Source organism: Triticum aestivum, chromosome 1A (genome assembly GCF_018294505.1).
Source record: "Triticum aestivum cultivar Chinese Spring chromosome 1A, IWGSC CS RefSeq v2.1, whole genome shotgun sequence".
In the NCBI taxonomy this organism is placed as follows: domain Eukaryota; kingdom Viridiplantae; phylum Streptophyta; class Magnoliopsida; order Poales; family Poaceae; genus Triticum; species Triticum aestivum.
This window is the reverse complement of record NC_057794.1, coordinates 320,547,392-320,558,642: the sequence shown is the minus strand read 5'-3', so window position 1 is coordinate 320,558,642 and position 11,251 is coordinate 320,547,392.

Genomic DNA, 11,251 nt, shown 5'->3' with positions numbered 1-11,251 from the left:
CTTATGTTTCCCTTCTAACTATATTATATATTAAAATTATTTTATATGTTATTATATATTATTGTTATTGTCATCATGTATTTAACAGATACTTACATATGTAAGAAAACAATATCCCACATCTTATTAACTTGTAAAAATAATTTCTTGACAATAAAATACTGGATTTTTTTGGCAACGAAAATCCTGGTGATTGTGTACAAAAGCTTGGTAAGATTTAAGGACCAATGTAACAATAAATCACTTATTATTTAAATATATTTATAACAAAATGCTCAGCCCTTGTTTATTTTTTGATAACATTGCTGCGCCGAGCCCAACATTATAATTAGAATCATCCCAGCAAAATCGTGTATATCGAGAAAGTGCAAATGTCCTGTAATTTTTTAGGAAAAAAATAAATGGGCCGCATGGACACTACATTATTTGTTCACCCAGCCCAGCAAATGGACTGTAATTCTAAAAAAAGAGAGATCAAATTGACTGTAAATTCTAAAAAAATGGGTTGAATACGTGCCACATTTTTGGAGGCTGAAATGTGGGCCAATAGTTCGAAGCCAACGCAAGTCGTTGTCAATTTAGTTAACAAATGATTCTGACATCGTTAGCCGTTGGATTTACATCCAACGAGCGGCATCCATCTTCAATCTCTCGTCTTCTTCCTCCAGCGCCGCCAGGACCATCTGCTCCCGCCTCCTGCTGCTATCAGCTCTGCTTAGCACGCTTTGATGTGAAGCGCTACCCCACCGTTGGCCAGGCCATCCCTCTACCCCTCCACACCTCCTGTTCTTCTCCACCGACTGCCGAACCACACCGCACCAGAACCAGTTAACCCTCGTACACCTCCCCGTCTGCGACTCTACTCTCGCGTCTTCCCATCTCCGGCTCGTTGCTGTCCAGGGCCTCGCCATCGTCCACCACATTGTATGTGCTTGGTGCAGAGTGGTCAACGTGGTCAATGAGCGACATCCATCGGAAGTAGACTGTGCGTGGAGAGGCTGACAACTGGGTCCACGGTCGCACGCAAGGAAATGCCTCCTTATTACCCGCAAAATAATGATTCCTCCACCTGACAGCTGGGACCTACCGGAAGGGCCTTTGTATTTCAAGAAAAAACGTTCCCCCAGCTGACAGGTCAGACCCACCAGCTATATCTTCGCACGCAAGGAAGTGACTCCTTATTACGCACAAAAAAATGAATACCCCCTGCTAGCTGGGACCCACCATAGTGGGAGGTTGACTTGTGGGCCCACTAAGTTGACAGGGATAGAGGGCTTTGTCAACTTAGTCAATGTGAACGATTCTAGCTCCAATGACCGTACGATGTCCATCCAACAGCCCTAGTGCTTCTTCAACCTCTGGTCTTCTTGCTCCAGCCGCCCAAACTAGCACCGGTCGTGCCGCGTGCTCCTGCCTCCCGTGGCCTGCTGTGATGCCGTGGAGGCCTCACCGCCCCTACTACTCCCACCGCTGGCATGGCCATCCCTCCACTCACCTACGCCCCCTGTTATTCTGCAGCGACTGCAGCCTCACACCACAGCCGAACTAGTGAACCGTCGTACGCCTCTCCGCGTAGGCAACCACTGCCGCGTCTTCCCCGGCTCCGTGTCGTCCCCTTCCTAGGCCTCGCCGTCGTCGACTGCCATGGTGCTCTCGGTGCGGCGTTGTCAACGTGGTCAAGGAACGACTACCATCGGAAGAGTACTGTACGTGGATAGGCTGACAGCTGGGTCCACGGCCGCAGCAAGGAAGTGCCTCCTTATTACGCGGAAAATAATGATTCCTCCACCTGACAGCAGGGACCCACTGGACGGGTGAAAGCACAAGTGCTCCCCGGGTGATTTTGGTAATTAATGTCAACATATCTCTTGTTGGACTAATACTTTCATCTAGCATATTTCTGACAAGTCCAACAGTGGAGTGGCATGGACTAGAGGATGTGGGACCCCTTCAAGATGATGAAGACAAATGATTGGCTCAAGCTCAAAGCTCAGGACTCTACATTTTTCATTTTAGTGATCCAAGATCACATTGAGTGCATAGGAAAAGTCAATACTATTAAGAGGGGTGAGGTGTTGCTTAATGAGGTTCTTGCTCAAAGTTCTTAGTGACATGCTCCACAACCCTCAATCACTTTCTCATATCCAAATATATCCCAAATCAAAAGTCAAACTTGGCCCCACCGAAACTTTCTATCCAGCACCACCGAGTTCTCTTCACATAGCCATTGCCAGAAACTCTAATCAATTCGGTCTCACCGATGGGATCTCGGTCTCACCGAGATGGGCTTGCAAACTCTCTGTTGGCTATTGCATTAATTTCGGTCCCACCGAAACATGACATCGGTCCCACCGAGTTTGCTTGGCCAACTCTCTGTTTAGCTTATTACCAAAATCGGTCCCATCGAATTTTTGTAATCGGTCCAACCGAGATGAGGCTTTACCCTAACCCTAATGATATCGGTCCCACCGAGTTGACATGTCGGTCCCACCGAAATCCCTAACAGTCACATTATGAACAAAATCGGTCTGACTGAGTTGTATGATTCGGTCCCACCGAGTTTGGTGATTTGTGTGTAACGGTTAGATTTTGTGTGGAGGCTATATATACCCCTCCACCCACTCTTCATTCATGGAGAGAACCATCAGAACATGCCTACACTTCCAACATACATTTTCTGAGAGAGAACCACCTACACTTGTGTTGAGGTCAAGATACTTCATTCCAACCACATAAATCTTGATATCTAGCCTTCCCCAAGTTGCTTTCCACTCAAATCATCTTTCCACCAAATCCTATCCTATGAGAGAGTTGAGTGTTGGGGAGACTATCATTTGAAGCACAAGAGCACGGAGTTCATCATCAACACACCATTTGTTACCTCTTGGAGAGTGGTGTCTCCTAGGTTGGTTAGGTGTCACTTGGGAGCCTTCGTCAAGATTGTGGAGTTGAACCAAGGAGTTTGTACGAGCAAGGAGATCACCTACTTCATGAAGATCTACCCTAGTGAGGCAAGTCCTTCATGGGCGATGGCCATGGTGGGATAGACAAGGTTGCTTCTTCGTGGACCCTTCGTGGGTGGAGCCCTCTGTGGACTCGCGCAACCATTACCCTTTGTGGGTTGAAGTCTCCATCAACGTGGACGTACGATAGCACCACTATCGGAACCACGCCAAAAATCTCCATGTCTACAATTGTGTTTGCACACTCCAATCCCATCCCTTTACATTCTTGCAACTTGCATGTGAGAACCCAGAAATTATTTCAAGACCCTCCTGTGTATATTTGTCAATGCAGGATCAACTTGACAACACAATGAAATGGTATCATTGCAGAACATTAAAATAAGTATAAGTTTAATAACTCTTGCCACAAGGCATACATAGTGAAATGTCTCATGACATTTATTACAACCAGAAACACAGCGGAATATATAAATACGCAGCTACTCCATCTCAGCCACAGGCAGTCGACATAGTCAACGTGTCCTCACTCCTCAGGATCATCATAATAGTCGTAGTCGACGCACTCGTCTTCATAGATCTATGTTGTTCAACAAAAGTATTGCCATGAGTACATTACGTACTCAACATGCCTCCCATAGGGAAGGACCTAATATCACCTATGGCTTCAAAGGAAGGTTGTATGGCTCATTTGCATAAAGCTATTTTTTGTTTGACAAATAAAGTAGTTGGATAAATCAGTTTTAGATGAAAACATGTTTTATCTACAGAATAACTTTCATCAAGTGAGGATCCTCGATCAACTCACGTCCTTCATAGGTTTCAAGATTAGGGGCAAAGAGGGAATAAGCAAGACAGGTCCTGTACTTCAAGAAAGATTCATGTGTAGCCCTTGACAGTGGACACAACTATTTGAATAGTTTTACACTCTGCAGAGGTTGTACACTTTACCCACACGACACAATCCCGACTTGCTGCCACTAGTGGCCGCTGGCGTAGTACACCATTTGGTATACCGGCAGGGAGATTGTGACGAGGTCTTTCATTAGACCAAACTTATTGTGCCAAGCCCACTAGGTTTCAACATGGAAGTAATTGCAGTTCACAGTCCGGGCCCCCCTTTTGTGCCGAGGACACTCCTCGCAAGGCAGCTATCCCATCTGCGGTACGGCGATGACGACAATAAGAGTGAACTAACTAATCAACCAAGCCAGTGCCCATATAGCGTGTGGCTGTACTGTTAACACAATCTTTAAATCCAAGACTTATTAGGCCTCATGTGGCACGGACAACTGATTGCCCCCTTCAACTCGTGAAGGGCGGTCAATCGCTCCTTCAATCCTTGATTCAGCTGTCACCCGCGCCAGTATTCAGATGGTAAATTTCACCCAGACTAGAAGAGGGTAAAGAAGATCAACAAGGCCAACTGGCCTAGCTCAGCGTCAAGTTTCAAATGTCAATGACTCAAAGGTCATTCAACAAAGTACCTATAGGTTGATAAGCATGGCTAAGCATTTCTACTCTACTGGTATTATATACTTCTACTCAGGTGTCAAGTAAATAGGCGGCAAGCGGATCAAGGTAAATGTGTCAATCGACACGCTAGCTACGAGAATTAAAATAGCATGCACATAGAAACAATAAAACTCAATGCAATTTTGTAAACCATAGGATAAGTATGATCAAAGAACGAGGCATGCCTTCATTGTCGAGTCCCCCGTTTCCTTCTTCCTCGTAGTGCTCCTCTCCCGTACCGTCGCCTCCTACTCGTAGTAACGACAAAGCACAATAAATAACAAGCAATAAAATCCAAATAACATCCAAATTAAATAACAATATAGGAAGGATTGGTAGAAAGATGTGGATGGATGTGGAGATTTTGAAGGAGGTAGATCGATTGATGATGAGTAGAGGGATTGAATGGATTGGTTGGGTATAGGTTTATCCGGACTAAGCAAAACTCGGCCATCATGTCTAACATTCTAAATAGCAATATACTAACTGAACTTTAATAGTGCCCAATACAAATACTTCGGCTAACTATAAAGAAAAAATGACTGACATGACATAAACACAAAACAATAACTATACTATGCATTTGAACCACACGACTCAACATAGCATGGCAATACAACATTTGCCCACAATTCAATATTTAGATAACATCTAATATTCACAACTGTTAATAGCATTTTAAAAAAACACAAAATATTGTAGTTGACGACAAGTATCAAAAATGCTAACCAAACTATACAACTTCACGACTAAACTAGATAAACTACATGGCATCAAACGAATACTATTCTAAAATGATTCCAAAACGTTATATGCACAAACCATGCGGCACCTAAAATAATAATAATAATCTAAATACACGTGTAACAAATGGATCAACAATAATCTAGTCATGGCATCATCAATCATTCACAAGATGACAACACTCATGTGTTATGCCTCACAACATAACCCGAAAATAATAATTAAACAACAATTATAATCCTATCGCAATTAAACTAAAACATGACTGTTTCTATGCATGGTAATATTGCTCCCACAGTATTCACGCACATGTCCATGTACGATAGAAAATAACAAATTGTATTATCAAGCACCACTAATTTAATAAAGCCGAAACAAATTCTATGGCATTCTAAAATAATCCTAGAATCACAACAATAATTAGGAAATACCCTAAGCATGCCACGAACATAAAAAAATGTAACTAACTACGCATGATTACTTACAGAAAACATCATAAGTACTTGATAAAAAAACAACACAATTCAACATCTACTCGAACAAAACAATCAACTCGCTCCTAGAATCATCGAAATCTTCCTAGGGTTTGAGTTTGGATTTGGGTCACCGAGTAGTTGTTGAAGGTGGAAATATTGATGTGACGTGAATGATTGCTGGTGCGCATCATCGTCGTTGAACTCCGGTGATGAAGAGAAGATGGTGTGTGACGCTCTTGGTGATGATGAAACACCGGGACGAGGACGGACACGACAAACGGTCATCCGTTGACGACAACGTCGGTCCAAAATTGTGGCAGCGGTACGGCGTCGTTGTGCGCGCGGCCAACAATGACCAACAGACGGGAAAGGATGTCTAGGAGGTAGGCTTTGGCAAGGGGATTCTTTTGGTGGGAGGAATTGGACTAGGATGCTCACCTTAGGCGATTGTAGTCGAAGAACAGTAGAGATGGGGCTGTATTGCGGGGTGGATTACGAGTGATTGGAAAGGAATTGGAGGATGGGATGATGGGGCTTTCGTAGAGGACCTCTGGACGCACGCTGTGACGCAAAGGGTCTGCCGAATTATAGCCGGAGGAGGAAGATCCGGAGGTGAATGCCATTGTTGAGCCAATAACTTCATCAGTTACTCGCATGATAATAAGTCCACCATGAGTGGAACCATTAGACTGAACGGACTCGTCGTTGAGTGGGGAGTAATTCTTGTGTTGATGACGAATGGAAACGGTGAAGGGATTGATGGGATTTGAAGGGAAAAGAAGAGGCAGCAGCCATGGCATTTCTTCCGTGTATAAGTGTACAGGTACGTGTACGTGCGTGCGGGAGGAAGGAGGAGAGCCGAGTCGTCCGCTCGCTCACTCGGCTGGGCCGCTGACCTACTGGCTGGGCCTTGGGCCAGGTTTCTTTGGTGGCTGGACACTTAGAAAGAAGAAGAACAAAATATATAGAGAAGAGATGGCCCAGTGCATACGTGAATGTGTGTGACCAATTTTGGTGCATACGCGTGCAATAGGCCAACAATGGCTAGGCTAGGATGCACGTATTGGTTCAAGGACCAATAAAGAAAGAGAAATGAAAGGGTAGAGAAGAAAAGAAAATCAATATAAAATAATATTGATTTCTTTTATTAGGATTGCTACAAGGAACAAAAACAAAAGACAACTTAAAAGTCTTTGAGAATCCAAGAAATCCAAGTAACAAAATAGGCAAGAAGAATTTAAATGAAATACTACGAACAAAAAAATCGACTCAGGTAATTACGGAAAATATTTTCCACCTAGCATGTGCCAAATTAATTCCAAACAACTTGGTATTAATTTGAGAAATCTCCCAAATATATAATTAAAGATTACGTTGCAACATCCCTTGGCTTAGAAAAGAAAAAAAATTGAGCTCTCGAGAAAATCAGGATGTTACAACTCTACCCCCTTACAAGGAATCTCGACCCCAAGATTCAGAGCTAAGAGAAAAGATTTGGGAACTCCTCTCTGAGGTCGTCTTCTCGCTCCCAAGTTGCTTCCTTCTCGGTGTGATTGCTCCACTGCACCTTGAAAACTTTGATCACCTTTCTCCTAGTGGTTCGTAACTGCTCATCAAGGATCTTAATAGGATACTCTTCATATGTCAGGTCATCCTTGACTTCTATGTTGTCCAGTGAAGTCTTCTGCACCTCTTCTTCGGGTTTCTTAAAACACTTCTTCAACTGTGACACATGGAAAACATTGTGCACATTTGACATCTTCTCCGGGAGTGCCAACTGATAGGCCACCTCTCCAAGTCGAGCGGTAATCCCAAACGGACCAATGTATCGGGGCGCTAGCTTAGCCTTGATTCTAAATCGACGCATTCCATGTAGTGGAGATACCTTCAGGTACATATCATCTCCTATCTTGAATGATATGTCATGGCGACGCTTATCCGAATAAGCCTTCTGTCTAGACTGGGCTGCCTTCAACCTTTCTTGAATCATCTTCACTTGCTTGTCCGCCTCTTCCAATGTGTCAGGACCGAACACTTGGTTTTCACCTACTTCATGCCAGTTAAGAGGTGTGCGACACTTTTGTCCATATAAAGCCTCAAAAGGGGCCATCTTTATACTTGCTTGATAACTGTTGATATAAGAAAACTCAACATAAGGAAGACTCTTATCCCAACTACACTGATAAGTCAAAGCACAAGCTCGAAGCATGTCTTAAAGAATTTGGTTTACCCGTTCCATCCGTCCATCAGTCTGTGGGTGATATGTTGTACTGAAATCCAACTGAGTCCCCAGAACTTCATGTATTTTCTTCAAAAACCGCGAGGTAAACTAAGTACCTCGATCTGACACTATCCTCTTAGGAACTCCATGTGCACAAATGATTCTTGCCATATACAACTCTGCGAGCTTCTCTCAACCAAAGGTAGTTTTTACTGGAATGAAATGACCTGACTTGGTCAATCTATCCACTATGACATGAATAGAATCAAATCCAGAAGATGTCCTTGGAAGGCCCGTGATAAAGTCCATTCCAATTTATTCCCATTTCCACACGGGAACCTTAAGTGGTTGCAGTAGTCCCGCGGGCTTCTGATGCTCCGCCTTGACCCTTCGACATACATCACACTATGAAACATACTCAGCAATTTCTCGCTTCATACTCGACCACCAAAAACTACACCGAAGGTCATTTACATCTTTGTACTTCCAGGGTGTATTGAGTATGCTGAGTCATGAGCTTCCTTCATGATCATGTCCTTGATATCCTTTTGGTCTGGCACCAACCATTGTCTCGAAACCATATGTTTCCATTCCCATCTTATCTATAGTCAGGTGCTTCGCCCAATTTGATTTTCTCACGAATCTCTGCAATTCCCTTATCTTCTTTCTGCGCTTCTCGCACCTGATCTTGGAGAGTAAACTTGACCTCTAACATTTCACCATTTTCAGTAAGGCTCACATACAGATTCATGTTTCGAATTTCCTCATAAAGTTCTGGCGCTTCCTTCTGAATCATCACATTGTTGACATAAACTTTCCTGCTCAGTGCATCAGCTACGACATTGGCTTTACCAGGATGGTAGTTAATGTTCAGATTATTGTCCTTGATCAAATCTAGCCACCTTCTCTGTCTAAGATTCAAATCCGGTTGTGTGAAAATGTATTTCAAACTCTTATGATCCAAGTATATCTCACACCGATTTCCAATAAGGTAGTGCCTCCAGGTTTTCAAGGCATGCACTACGGCAGCTAATTCCAAATCATGTGTGGGATAGTTAACCCCATGAGGGTGTAACTGTCTCGATGAATACGCTACAACTTTCCCTTGTTGCATGAGCATGCATCCCAAACCTTGCTGAGAAGCATCACAATAAACCTCAAAATCTTGCTGAATATCCGGCAATACCAATACTGGACCAGTTGTCAATCTCCTCTTGAGTTCTTGGAAACTCGCTTCACAAGCTTGTAACCACTCAAACTTTTTATCCTTCTTTAACAACTGAGTCATAGGTCTAGCTATTCGGGAAAAATCTTCAATGAACCGACGGTAATACCCGGCTAGTCCAAGGAAAATGCGTATTTCTGACACATTCTTGGGATGCTTCCAATTGAGTACTGCTTCCACCTTTGCTGGATCCATGGCAGCTCCTTCGGCCGAGATAACATGTCCTAGAAAGTCCACTTGTTTCAACTAGAATTCGCACTTACTAAACTTGGCATAGAGTTGATGAGCCCTTAGCCTCTTCAAAACCACTCGAAGGTGTTTCTCGTGCTCTTCTTCACTCCGGGAATAGATCAAAACATCGTCGATGGACACTACAACAAACTTATCCAAGCAATCCATGAATACGTTGTTCATGAGATACATGAAGTAAGCTGGTGCATTTTTGAGTCCAAAATACATTACCAAAAACTCATAGAGACCATATCGAGTAACAAAGGCGGTCTTTGGAACATCTTGCGGGCGAATCTTTAACTGTTGGTATCCTGATCGGAGATCTATTTTGGAAAACACATGTGCTCCCTTTAACTGTTCAAACAAGTCATTAATCCTTGGCAGGGGATACTTATTCTTAATAGTTGCTGCATTCAACGCTCGGTAATCCACACACATGCGCATGCTACCATCTTTCTTTTTCACAAATAGTACAGGTGCGCCCCATGGTGATGTGCTCGGCATAATGTAACCCTTCTCTTCTAACTCCTGAATTTGCTTCTTCAACTCGGCTAATTCATTCGCTGTCATCTTATAAGGTCTCTTTGCAATAGGAGCTGTGCCCGGTATCAACTCAATGACAAACTCAATCTCATGGTGTGGTGGAAATCCAGGAAATTCATCCGGAAAGACATCTGGATATTCCTTCACCACCGGAACATCCTCCAAAGTTAACTCCTTCATTTTGTTCATCATGCAATCAACCTCGGGTTGAGGTGCAATCCTAGCTTGGTATTCCACAGTGGCCCCTTCAGTGCTAGTTAAATTAACCGAAGGACCAGCGCAATCTATTAGTGCCTTGTGTTTACTTAACCAATCCATACCCAAAATCACATCCAAACCTGTGGAGTCTAAAATGATAAGGTTTGCTAGAAACTCCACTCCTTCTATAACTATGGCCACTTTAGGACACTTTAGTCTAGTCCTTAAAATACCCCCAGGTGATTTTATCATCCAAACCCGACTCATACACTTGGTTGGAAATAAATGTTTTTCAGCAAAGCTTTTTGAAATGAACGAACGGGAAGCTCCATAATCAAATAGCACCGAACCATAATTTGAGTTGATCGGAAACATACCAAGAACAACATCTGGTGCTTCATGAGCCTGCTCGATGGTGACATTGTTGACCCTGCCACGTCCTGATGCATGAGGTGCACCCCCGGGTGTATTGAGAATGCCTCTGACACGTCCTGCTGCGGGTGTCTTAGCTGCAGAACCCAAGTTGAACTTCACTGGAGTGGGACCGGTGTTCTTGTTGGGACATGCAACAGCAAAGTGACCCTCTTGCCCACAACTGAAGCATGCCTTTCCAGCTGTATTAGCATGATTGCCTCCCACTTCAGCTCGTGGAGTCTTATATGCATTGGGTTGAAATGTGTTATTGGTCCTTGATGGTTTGACATATGGTGCATGATAGCCAGGATGATGACCAATCTTCTGTCATGAGCTACCTGCCCCATGGTGACTCTGTGGTGCTCTACGCTTGCGATTTTCCTCAAGTTCCCTCCTTGAGTACTCCTGGAGTATAGCCTTGTTGACAAGTGCTTGAAAGGTAAGGAAATCATGAGATACCAGCATGTCCTTCAACCCAGGGTTCAACCCCTTCAAAAACTTGGCAGTCTTGTCAGCTTCAGTTGGAATATCTGCCCTTCCATAACGTGCCAGCTGCGTGAAACGACTCAGATATTTAGACACTATCATCTTTCCTTGAGTAAGAGCTCGAAACTCATCCCTCTTCAGCCCCATGATGCCCGCAAGAATATGTGCGGTGCAAAAAGCTTCTGCAAACTCATTCCAAGTGATAGTTTGGCCATCCTCATGAGCTTCACAATAA